At 41.4% G+C, this 12,251-nt stretch overlaps 1 protein-coding gene across 1 annotated transcript in view; it reads left to right on the top strand.

The window, feature by feature from the left end:
• The first annotated feature begins 708 nt into the window (after positions 1–708).
• The window catches only part of ctnna2 (catenin (cadherin-associated protein), alpha 2), a 335,256-nt gene continuing 323,713 nt past the window's right edge, over positions 709–12,251 (top strand). Inside the window, exon 1 of the mRNA XM_069665324.1 lies at positions 709–882. The gene's annotated coding sequence lies outside the window, so the exon portion shown is untranslated. The remainder of the gene's footprint in view (positions 883–12,251) is intronic.

Raw genomic sequence — 12,251 nt, 5'->3', positions numbered from 1 at the left:
TTTATTTGACACACAGTTAGTTTTCTCATAAAAAAAAACACATGCCTATATGACATCATGAAATAGTATATATTTCTAATCTAGCCAGTAGTAGGCCAATAAATCTATATCTTGTATCTGAAATTAAGTCAATTGACATACATTAAAATATTCTTACAGGTGTTTCGAGTGATTAAAACAGAATGATATTATATTCTGTAATAAATTAACATTTTTAGAGGTGTTATTTTTCCTACCGAGTAGCTACTTTAATTTTTGGTAAGTCAAGCAAATTTTGCTGACACTACTAATGTTATTATTTTAGGTGCTATGGAGTAATTTGAGGCGATAGTATTTCTACTTTTACTAAAGATAAGGATTTGAGACGGTCTGCTCCACTTATTCCACTCATGATCATTACTACGACAGCTGGAACCGGCATGCACCCTCCCACAATATGGCAAAGCTCAGAAATCCTCCCTACTATTCGCTCTCTGGCAGGGCGCATCCTCTCACCGGCTACTGCGCATGCGTCGACGACGGAGAGACTCCTGATTTGACAACCCAGGAATCCACCACGCAGCCCACTATATTGCAAGGCTTTCCGTTACTAGCGCACCATCATCTGCACCTGCCTCCTCTGTTGTTGTGGTAGGAGCGCTGGGAGGGGTCATTATTTCGCAGGGAGACATAGGAGGAGGAGGCATTTCCGAGACACCGACAGAAGCGTGTAGCCTCAGATTCAGCACCACAGGATTGAGGAAAGCGTCCGGATTGAGTCGATTTTCACTGTGCACCGTGGGTTTATTACACAGGACACCATTTTTTTGGGAATACTCTCTGAAACCAGGCGTTGAACACAGTTTGTGGACCTGCACGAGGTGTCATCTCCAACGGTTAAAGGTGCGTAGCGTGAAGTAGTCAGCTACAGGACTGCTGAGGTTTACCAACTGGATGATTTTTTCTGCTAGCATCCCGGTAGCATCACACTTGCTGCACTGACTGACCCGCTACACTGCTAACATTAGCTTAGGCGAGGTCCGCCTTTTCATTCATCATTGTGCTTCAGCTAGTTCGCGGGGTGTATAAATCCCTGCACAGAAACATTTCACTGCTCATAATTCAAGTGTTTCCATAGCGTACATATATGTGCTGAGCTGCAGCTATAATCTCAGTGTCGCCGACTGCTAATGTTATTTACACCGTACCCCGAGCACTGCTATCCAGTGAGCCCAGTGCTGAAAGCCTGCTCCGACTGATTTAGGAGAGCCTGTCGGGCAGAGACGAGCTAGGCTGCTAGGCTAGTGGAGCCGCTAAGCTAACTGACACCGGACACTTTTATGCTGGTAAAAACACAATCTCACATCTGCATTAAAGGCTGTTTCGCCGTCAAGAGGCTGGGCAGTAATTCTGCAGTTTTTTTAAGCCTCTTTAATTCGCGTGGTCTACCCGGTCTTTAATGTCTTTGTCTGATAATTTTGCTTCTTTGTATCAAATGAATTATCGCTCGTTTCCTCGCGCATGAGTTTCAAGTCTTACCTGTAAATCTCTGCAAATGATTTTGAATTCTTCACAACGCGTTCGTGTTTGACTCAAGAAGTGCACAGCCTTGCCGTGCCTCACCCTGCAAGTGTAGCGTTACTTTACAGTCTCTGTCAGCTGTTTTGACAATGGGGGCAGTTTGTTTAAGCGACATGAAGACAATTTTCTGTCACTAGCCTATAATCAGTCAGTGATAAGTCAGTGTCTGCCTTCTATTAGCATACTCTTGGCTCTTTTAGGTTAAAAGGTTTTCTTGTCATGAGCTGTTGCAAAATTGTCAAATATCAAAAGTGTTGCATGTGTTGTTTTCAGGCATGCATCGTCCAGGCTTAGTGTGCATTCCCTCTGCATTCAGCAGTACAGTGCAGCAGGAGTCAGGCCAAAGCTTTTGTGACCCCAGTGTAGTTTGCCACATTCTCTTCCTGTAACTGGATATGTGGAATCCCAGAGGCTTGCAGGGGTCACACAGTGGCTTTATTTAGACTCTGAACCTTTGATTGGCAAGGAGGCATGTACAGACTCACTGTAAGGACTGTGCGCGTTTACCATGTCACTTTATAAGCCAGAGGAAAGGACAGTCTGCATAGGATGAAGCTAAATAATCGAATGTATGTTTCTGATAAAATATCGCTTTTGAGTTTCAGAGAAGTGCTGAGGATAAAAGCATTCATTTATAATACTCTATAAAGTGCATCAGAATATCCAAATGCAATGCACAATTTTATGAAGGTCTGCAGCAAATGAGTATTTTTATATCCAATTAGTCTGTCTATTTGTTGCTTGATTTATCATTTATTATATAACAAGATAAATAAAAGTGCCCATTACATTTTCCAAGAGCCCAAGAGATAATTTAAATGTTTTGTTTGACAGATAAAGTAGTCTTAAACTCAAAAATATAACATTTGGGAACATTTGGGATGGTTGGAACAGTTATTGTTTTGTAATAATGTGAAATTGGTGTAAATTAAAAATGTCATTAATTTGATTTTGCCAAAATTGCTCTCGGTTACAGTAGATCCATCTGCCCCTAAATTAGTTAAGCCCAATGCATTTCCCAACCTTTGAAGCTGCAGACAAAAGTGTAATAAATAAAATTACACTTTGCCTAACAAGAACTATATAAAGGACCTAAGACATGTTTGTAGTTATTGGCCATATAGTCACAGACAATAGAGCAGTGGTTCCAGGCCACCAAGTGTGGACAGACTCCTCTCTTCCCTTTGGGACATATCGCTTTCTAACCATCTGCTTAAGATCATCTTTTATGCAAGGCTTATTTGTTTAACCTTAGGGTAATTTTACAGTAGACTACATCCATATTCATGATTTTGCTAACTGTTTGACCATTACAAAGTATGCTTAAGTAATCAACATGATGTTTTATTATCACTGTTTTTTATCCTCTGTGAAAACTTAACAGAAAATGTGGTTTGATGTTGGAAAGTAAAGAGTTACAAAGGCACCGCATTTGACAAATCTGGTGTCGCAATGATTTGTTGCAGATTGAACAAGTTTGATCTAGTGTGAACTGTGTCAGATACTGAAACAAAATTATTTTCAGCTTGAATGGAGCTGAATATCATTTAATACGACAAAAGCTACAAGAGTTTGAGTCACCTGTATGTCATCATCAGAAGGTTTGTGGCTCGGTCACTGTGTTCCATTTGCTGTATGAAGCCTGTTTCTGCTGCTGGGGATAAGGAAAAGCCATAATTTAAGGGTGAGTCAATGGCAGTCAGGGGTGCATTGTGTTCTCCGTCTCCCGGGAGAGGAAGCAGTGATATTGGCTGAACACCATGGAGCCCCCTGTTGTTGTTCTGAAGCCCAGCTTTGAGGTAGCCATGGTTCCCCCGCTAACTGGAACAGGATTGCCTCTCCTTTCCTCTCATGCTTTTCTCTCTCTCCAGCTCCTGCACAAATGTTTGATACTGTTTAAGAGATGAGAGATGAGGCAATAGAAACAACACAGGACAATCAATAGTTGCAGCGCTCTCGTCTATACCACATCAATTTTAACTCTGCTAACCACAGGGTTTGTTTTATGCTGCAATGTGGAACTGCATTGACCTGACGGCAAACACTCTCACAAGTGTGTATTTCCTTGTATCTTAGGGAACATGTTGTGTGTGTTTAGGGGACTTTTACTTAGCCTATGTGACTCGGATGTGCTGTTTTCTTGACATTATTCCACACTGGACAATGAGGCAAAAAAAAAAGAAAAAGGAAAGAGCACTTTATTGTTTCAGGGGGGACAATAAAGTAGATGATCCAGCAATGCTTGAAAGTATAGTGTCAGCAGCAGCTTGGTGCAGCGAGGAAGAACAAGGTTAGTCTCTTAAGTTCCTTTTCATGTCTATTAGTACGCTAAGATTAGACCCACAATACCCCACAAAAGCGGCCTTGCAGTCAACGTTAATATTGTTACAGCCTAGCTTATTCTCCATAGGACCATCATTAAAAAAATCTACCCATACACCAATCCTCTGCATGGATGTGGGTGTGGTAAAATAACATTTCAGCAAGAAAATGCTCACAAAGCACTGCAAGTCATCAGAAGTCAGACTGATATTTTCTACAGCTAATAGAATATATATTAAATACAAACATGTGCTCTAGGGGTGCAACGATTAGATGATTTAATCGGTCATGGTTGCCAATGAATTAAATTGTTGATAGTCGGTTACGTCATCACGCATGTTTTCATGCTGTGCACGGATAAAGCATCGTTTTCCGGAGCCGAGTTTGCTGAGAGACATCTCGCATCCTCACTGTCTGCTGAGAGTTGCGCGTGCACAACAGCGACCGGGACGCAACAGGTGAACGAAACGTAGCAAACTGGTGACAGCCGATGCAACAACACCGGGTCCTAAAACTTCTGAAGTCTGGGTTAGGGTATCCCTTTTTTCTTTCTCCTTTTATTTATCTCTTGTATCAGTAGGAGCCAAATCAGCAGCAAAGTTTATTAGATTACATATTTTTGAATGAAGAATTCATATTTGTTGTCTTTTTTTGAAGGTTACCACATGCTTTCAAAGAACCTCCAACTAAATTTAAAAGCCGATAGCTAAATTAGAGCCATAAAGTAATTATGCACTAATCGTTTCAAGAAGTCGACTATCACAATAATCAAAGTATTAGATTTTATTTAGCTCCGATCTTATATTCAGCCAGATTGGAGCCAGGCTATGTTTACCCTCACGAAAACATTTTTAAAATCTTAACAGATGTTGAAAATGTGAGAGACCCCACGCATGACGACATATAATCATATATCGTATATATATATATAGAGTCATAGATTTAACAGTTTTGCTCCTATAGTGTGTGGAGAGCAACAATGTTATGAGACTTTAGAGTAAACAAACATGGCGGACGACGGGCAGTAAGAATTGTCGCTGAAAATTTTTGGACTTTTTACTAAAAACTTTAAGACTTTAAGAAGAATTTACCATGGATGAAGTGGTGGCGACGGCTTGAACTTGGGCTATACATGTTACTTTGCTTGTGTCGCCATGGCTGCGGTTGTTGTGCTTCCTGCTTCAGTCAGCTTGATTCCACACTGGCTATCGTTTCGTTCCACGTGACAATCCACAGACTGCGTCCTCTGCTTTCTGGATAACGGATTGTAAATATTGAACATGTTTAATATTTGAAATCTGTGCGGCCACGACGGCCTTCCGAGCAGATCGGGGCAAGTAAAATCACTCTAAACAGACCTCACACCACTTTGCTTACGATTGTCTGAAGGGTGGAATCGGGCCCAAAATCGGTGTACCCTGCTAAAGCTAACAAAAGCTACAAACAGATTGTCACTAAACTGAATGTGTAGGATGGATCCAAAAGTGTGAAATGCAAAATTTACGTCATGATGTGCCTTGAAGTTTTAAAAAATACACTCCCCATTCTCTGCACTGATCTGCCATTTATGCTGTGATGTTGTCATGCACTTAACTATAGTGCATTTGCTTGAGGTCAATTTATGTAGTATGACTTGGCCTGTGGTCGTATTGGGATATCCATCAGCCAAATCGCTTTGTAATGCAAACATTTGACATTCCTTTTATAACGATTACTTTTATTTTTTAGCATTTTCAAGACCGATTTATGACCGATATATTCATGCAATCATATGGTCTTGTATTAGTGCTGCAAAGTGAATGTAATATTAGCCAGAGTAGGCTTTGTTATAGATTTTTAGCCCCATTTCTTATCGCTGACAGCTTTTTCAAACTGTCTTTGTGCATAGAAAAGTGTACTCGCTGCATTTCACTGGATACCTTTAACACAGTTTTTCATTAAATATTTCTTTGCAGGGAGCGTTTCATGAGCTAGCTCTTCAAATGTTGCTATTCTTAGTTTTAAAACTGACCTTCTCCTTTTAAAGATAGATAAGCTGGTCTTTTTAAGTACAGAGTAGCAGTATATTGTGTCACTCTATATCCTCCTGCCGAGTCACAACAGATGAGCTCACTTGTTTGATAAGGGGCTTCCAGCTGATCAATCGCTGTTGGAAATCTTTCAAACTACCAAGCTTCCAAACTCAAGTTGTTTTTAATTAAGGGGTGAAATTACCCGTGATAAGGTTTTACTCGTATCGCTGAAAAGCGATCCCAATGACTTCATATCTCCTAAGAACTAAGAGAGTAACATTTTCTCAGCGAGCACCTTCCTCTCATTGAGATGTTGTAACCGGAGTGTGATGCCGAACTCCTGCCAAGATTTTAGTTTTAATGATTCTCCGCCAGCCTCCCACAGATGTCACTGTCTCTGGGGAAAAGTAATTGATTTTGAAGACTGAGTTGTTAAAAGTATTTTGCTTTTGTTGGTCGGTGGCCCCAGAGCTTCAGCGAGCATGGAGTGACAACAAAGCCTTTGTTCGCCAGTACACGAAGAACCACCTCGGATGATTTGTCCGGCTGCTGTGGATCATTTCATCACTTTTATATCTGGCTGCATCTCACACTTAGAATTCATGTTTTTCATGTGGACTCAGAAGGCTCGGACCGCAGGCTTCAAAGACTGTCCTTTTAAAGTTAGAGCTGCATGTTTACATGTGCATGTCACTTTGGATCTGGTCGTCATGGTGAGACATGGATCGACTTCAGGGCATGTCTGTGGTCCAGCATGACTTGACTTTGTCATTGAGGGCTGTCATCATGATGACCAAGAGTCTTTTTAAGCTGTGCGTATTTACTTTCCTTTACTTTTTTACATAGTTTGGATTTGTGGAAATCACCTAGTACACTTGTACACTTTTAAGTTATTGATCGCTGATGGTTTTTGCAATTTAAGTTTATTTCTTTTTTTTTTTTACCATTTTTCCCCCAGATTCTAAGATTATAATTTTTTTGCCTTTATTATATAGGACAGCTGGAGAGAGACAGGAACTGTGGGGAGTAGAGAGTGGAGGGATGACATGCACCAAATGACCAGCAGACCGGGAGTCGAGCCTGCGATCAGTGCGATGAGGACTGTAGCCTCTGTACATGGGGCCCCTGCTCTACCAACTGAGCTGAACCAGCAGCCCTTTTTTTCACAGATTCTGATTACAATACAGAGCACTAAAATAAAACAATAAGAGTGAAAAATACATGCTATTATTAGTATTAAACAGCTGTAGGCTACAGGCTACTACCAAAACCTGTATGGGTGTGATATTGCTTTATCATTGTTGTATGTCCCGGCTCAGTGCCCTCAAGAATGCTAACCTAGAAACAAGCTAAGCGAACATTATTGGAAACTCATCTTTGTACCTCTCCTGACACCGATTGTCTGCCAAAGATTGTCGGAGAAACAGTGAACCATGAAACTGCTTTATTTTACGATTTTGACGATTTTTGTTATCTTGAAAGGACGGAGTGACAGGAAATATGGGGTAGAGAAAGTGGAGATGCTAGCATCAAAGGATTGTGAGTCGGAGTCAAACCTGTGGCCAATGCGACGAGGACTTTACCTCTGTACAACCACTTTAAATTAAAGTAAACTTGTGTGATTGGAACTAACCAACTCTGCAAACTACGATAGAGGCTCACTGTTTCTCTTCGCCCCTCTAAAACAGAAGTTGGTTGTGGCAAAGATAATTTTGGAGAAAAGAAACAAGTCCATTTTTGGGAGCGGCTAATAAGTCATGGTAGAGGATTGGTGCTTTCACTTTCTTACTCACCAGTGTTTCCCATTAATTACCTAGACTGAGGTGGCCCGCCATAGTCTAATATGTCCAGCCGCAGTTTAATGAAGTTCTGAAGTGCACATGTGCAATAGCCACATTGCAGGATGAGCGTTTGTGAGGCAATTGAACTGAAACAGGTAGAGCTGCTACTTTATTGTTGCAAAAGGAGAACTCGCCACTTTTTCATTCTCCGTCACTAATGTACAACAAAAGTCGGTCTGATATCACAATGCAGCTCTTCATCAGAGCACAGAGTGAACTGATGCTGATCTGCAGTGTCTGTGCGTCACCTGTAAACTGTAAACATGCACACGACACTGCTGCTGTCCCTAATAAAGTCGGCGGGATGATCAGGCTTGCTTTTAGTTACGCACCTCGTCCCGGTGCTCGTTAATGCTGTGGCCACAGATGCTGGTAACGGAGCGGAAGTGCCGCAGAGTGTTTGCTTCAGCGGAGCTGCAGCCCACACACAGCGTAAGACTGTGTGGCGACAGGCAGCGGGATACAGCGAGACTTCATTTCCAAAAGTTACCGTCACCGGGCTAATCGCGCTGATTAAATTTACATTTGAACATCGTTAGAAATGGTAGATGACATAACGTATTGGTCACACAACTGCAGCCCACAGGTCGATTTGCAACTCTCTCGCTTGCTATATAATCATAGGCTACAACCAATTTGTTTACAAGAGCACACATTTCTAGCCTCTTAATTTTGGTGCACCAGATTGTGGACCCCCCTTGAGGATTCACCGTCCACCCTCCATAGTCCCACAAACTCCTGTGGGAAACACTGCTCGCCAATACAAAATGTTTGGCCTTATTGGAGGCGTGTTTGATGCTGTATATTTCCAGTCTGTATTGGAACAACTCAAACGCTCACTATGAAATAAAACTATTTTTTACCTTTTAGGATGTTAATGAAGTTGCAGGTATAACAATCATGGGTACAAATGTCAGACATGGATTAAAACTTGTCAAACTAAGCTCCTAAACTACTTCCTGTCAGTCTCAGCAGGGAACAGATAACTCTCCCTTTCCATAGAAACAGGCGTCATGGTGAATTTTGTGGATGTAGCATGTAGGCATCGACGGACGAGCACCGACAATGAGGATTGGTGAGCTGTGCGTAATTTGTGTGCAAACAATTGGTGTCATTCATTCAATTATTGTTGTTCTAGCCAAGAGAGGTCATGTTGACACACTTGTGATACTAGAAAGTTCTCTCCCTGCCGCCGCTGCGTGTCTGTCTGCTATAGCGCCGGCTTATTGTTTTGAATCTATCAAAAACAAATCTGTTCAGAGTCTAGCTGGAGGCTATTCAAGTGTCTCATCCTCTCAGTTGTTCATTCTCTCTGAGGCCTCACTCGTCTTTCTATCCACCCCCACCACAGGCTGCATCTGGGACCAGTGTGGGCCCCACATATTGGCCCGGCTCCTCCCCCACTCTGTGTGTGCTCTGTCTTGGTGCGTTAACTTTTCTATTGTTAGGTGGCTGCTTTTCTTTACACCTCTTACAGAAAATCCATATGCTGACCAGGGGCCATTGTAGGATCTAGGCCCTTTTTTTTTTTCAATACATACATTTCATACAAATTGAAATGAACCGCTTAAGTCAAGATAAGATAGATCTTTTCTATAAATAACCCAAAAACTGGGGTGTTAAAGGCTTAGAATGCACCAGCTGCTTACAGATATTCACAGAGATGCGTCACACATTTTTTAGTGGCTTCCCCACTTCCTCAGAAATTATCCTCAAATGTTTGTTGAGTGTGCTTCCTATTATACTCTTCCCTCTGTTCTCTTCTGCTGTCACTCACAATTATCCATTAATAACACTGGTTTAGCGCATTCAAAGAGGAGGGGATGATAATAACCATGCTGACTGACATAATTGCAGTTTCAGTGGATAGAAAAGATGCGTTACTGATGCTTAGAGGTAAAAAAAAAAGAAGAAGAATCCTTTCAACTACATAAATATACAGTAAGAGCGTTAATTTCTAAAATAAAAAAATATATACATGCTAGCAGTGATGGCAGTATCTCCTTAATTATGTTTTATACAATCATTCCCCATATGTCTAGATTTTTATACCTCTACCAGGCACCTGAATTGCCATTCTAGGTGTTGATTATGTCGTGTCTTGTTGCATAAGCAGCCACTTGTGTGCTGAACAATGACAAATTGATTACTGGTACTGCTTCTGTAATTGTCCTTTATCTTCTGTCTCCTTAAGCCAACGCACGTATGTCTAACGCTACAGGCTTTCCTGAACCTATAACCTGTAAAGGGTATGAGCAAAGAGCATGCGAGGCGACTGGTGCTGACATTTCGAACATCTATGAAAAACATTGAAGGAATGCAGTCTGTAATTTCTGCCTCTTACAGTTTCTTTCTCCCTTAGTTTCCGCTACATATTACTTTATAAATGTACACATTTTCATATGATCATTTTAAACATTCAGGATGACACATTTAGCTTCATCTCTGGGCGGCTGTGGCTCAGCGGTAGAGTGAGGTAGGGGGGTCGATCCCTGACTGCTGCAGTCACATGTCGAAGTTTCCTTGGGCAAGACACTGAAACCCAAATTGCTCCCGAAGGCATAACCATAGGGTATGAATGTGCATGGGTACTGATTGGAGATTGCCACTTAGGCCTCTGCTATCAGCATGGGAATGGGTGAATGTGACATGTAGTGTAAAATAAGCTTCGAGTGGCCAGAAGACTAGAAAAGCGCTTTTTAAGTACAGTCCATGACCCGTTAATTTCAGTGATTTGAAGTACCCTTCACAGCAGTGCAAAATCATTGTACACACGCGAGGGTTGAAATGATTTCTTTGTTTTGATTTGGAATACACTGTGTGGCTCCCAGAAGGCAGATGGCTTTGCTCGATCTACTGCCATATATTTAAGATTGAATATAACCATAAGTGATAATCAGTGTAACCAGACTGAAAATACAGCAATATCGTACTGCAGCTTTAAAGTTAACGAATTTTACATATTTTATTGTACATGAGAAAAAGAAACCATAAATCAAATTGCCACACTGAATTGCAAAACTCTGCCCTGCGCACCATATTAATGTAACAACACGGAGGTCCCGTCCTTTGTACAAGACAGCAACTGTATGCTTCACACAACAGAGTCAACTGCAGCCCATTACACACATTCCTTCCGTTATTACCCTTCAAAATAAAAGCACCATATCTATATCTGGTTGGTGAAGAAAAGCCTCAGAGCGTCTCACTGTGCGCACATTCGCTTGACAACTCGTTGCAGAGAGAGCCAGCGGGTCTGTGGCGGCTCAAAAAGGAAACTCTTTCAGCCGTGCCACACGCTTGGCGCTGTTTTTGAAATAGCCACACACGTCCCTGCGTAAATCCTCGCACATTCGGGGAAGCTGCTCGTGCAGAGATCCAATGAGTGACAGATGCATCGCTGAACTGTTATTGTGGGTTTCTTTGAAAGGGCAAAATGATCGTACATTTGGCCTTTTTTTGGCATTATTCATCGTACATCATACAGAGGGCAACATTATCGTACAAACATATAAAATCCCAAATTTGTTTCACTCTCTGTAAGGCAAGAATTTAAATGCATTTAAACTTTGAAAAATGCAAGGTTGCCTATAGTCTTCATAGATACTACTACAGTTTTATATTCAAAAGCAACATCCGTGATGAGCCATTTATACTACAACCCTGTCATGGGTTAATCAGACAACATTAGTTTCATTTACCTACGACTAAACTGAAGAGTTCAGGGTTAATTCCATTACAGTGCCCTGTCAAAGCATCCAACCCTCTGCATATGGTCTCTCACACATTATGTGGTTTGTTAATAAAGTACTGTATGAGACTGTATTAGACGTTCAGTACAGCTGCAGTCTGTGCTTAGAGTTCAGATCCGATGTGGCAGTTGAGTGAGATAAGTGTTGTACTTTTGTACTTTCTTTAGTCACCTTCAGAATGTTAATGGAACAACTTCAACCCTGCAATTGTGAATAATTACCTCTGTGAGATTAAGAAGTGCAGAACTTATGCTTAAGAGGGTTGTAAGTCATCGCAAATATCTACTATCAGGTAAAAGCAACCTATCAAACATTCTTGTAGTGGTCATCCTGTCGAGAGGAAATTAAAGAATTGTATGGTCCCCATTTCAAATCAACACTGAGCTTTGTCTGCTGAGTTGTCAGCAGGGCTGCAAGCCAGGTCACATGACCCTCATTGTCCCGTTCAGACCGACAGCAGATGCATTCTCATCCTGTCACATTTGTTTTGAATTGCTCTTCGAAAGCTCTTTGACTTAACAAAGTGCAATAAAAAAGGGGAGCAGCTGCCAGAGAATGGAACGCTTTAAAATACAAGGTGCGTCAATAGTGTTTAACAAACAGGTGTTAAATAGGTGCTGGAAAAGGAGTACTTTGAATGATGAGAAAAAGTGAGTCTTGCCTGCAGGCAAGATGAAAAACAGATTGACTCATTTGTGAAACACAATTAAATGGGACTGCTTTCACAGCATGGAAGGACAGCACCGTATGGGAAGTCTTAAAAA

This window comes from Semicossyphus pulcher, unplaced genomic scaffold, assembly GCF_022749685.1.
Source record: "Semicossyphus pulcher isolate SPU_LCO1_2020_fin unplaced genomic scaffold, fSemPul1.0.p SCAF_17, whole genome shotgun sequence".
Taxonomy (NCBI): domain Eukaryota; kingdom Metazoa; phylum Chordata; class Actinopteri; order Labriformes; family Labridae; genus Semicossyphus; species Semicossyphus pulcher.
This window is presented reverse-complemented; position numbering and strand designations above follow the sequence as displayed.